We start from the raw sequence: 567 nt of genomic DNA on the forward strand, positions 1-567 counted from the left end.
AGAGAGAGAGAGAGAGAGAGAGAGAGAGAGAGAGAGAGAGAGAGAGAGAGACTCACGCAATTAATGTTATAATGCAAGGAAGGATAAAAAATTTCATTTTTTCTTGTTTTTCTCTTTTTTTCGAATTTTTTTTGGAATTAAAAAAAATATGTCACGTGGGATTAAAACCTACGGCTTGTATACAAGTAGAAGATAAGTGAGAGTTTCATCATAATACTAACGGAAGCGGTTCACGTATATTGCTGTACTTTAATAAAATATTGTTGTCCTCATCATTTCAACCAATAAGATTTGTAATAAAATATAATGAAGGATGAGATGAAAGCGAGAATTTTGTACGTGAAATTGTTTGTTTGAAGAGTATAATGAAAAAGCAACTTGTTCTTTTCTTCATCCACATAATGAGAGATAAAATTACAATTTTGTCCTTGAATGCTTTAACAAGTTTGTATTGAAAAAGACTGAAAGTTGTGATGGACTAACATGACGAGTGGATCTCTTAACTTTTTAACGAACATTTTTGTTATAAATTAATTATTATTTTATTTAAATTTATAATATAATTGA

The sequence above is a fragment of the Arachis duranensis genome, chromosome 9 (assembly GCF_000817695.3).
Source record: "Arachis duranensis cultivar V14167 chromosome 9, aradu.V14167.gnm2.J7QH, whole genome shotgun sequence".
Lineage (NCBI taxonomy): Eukaryota > Viridiplantae > Streptophyta > Magnoliopsida > Fabales > Fabaceae > Arachis > Arachis duranensis.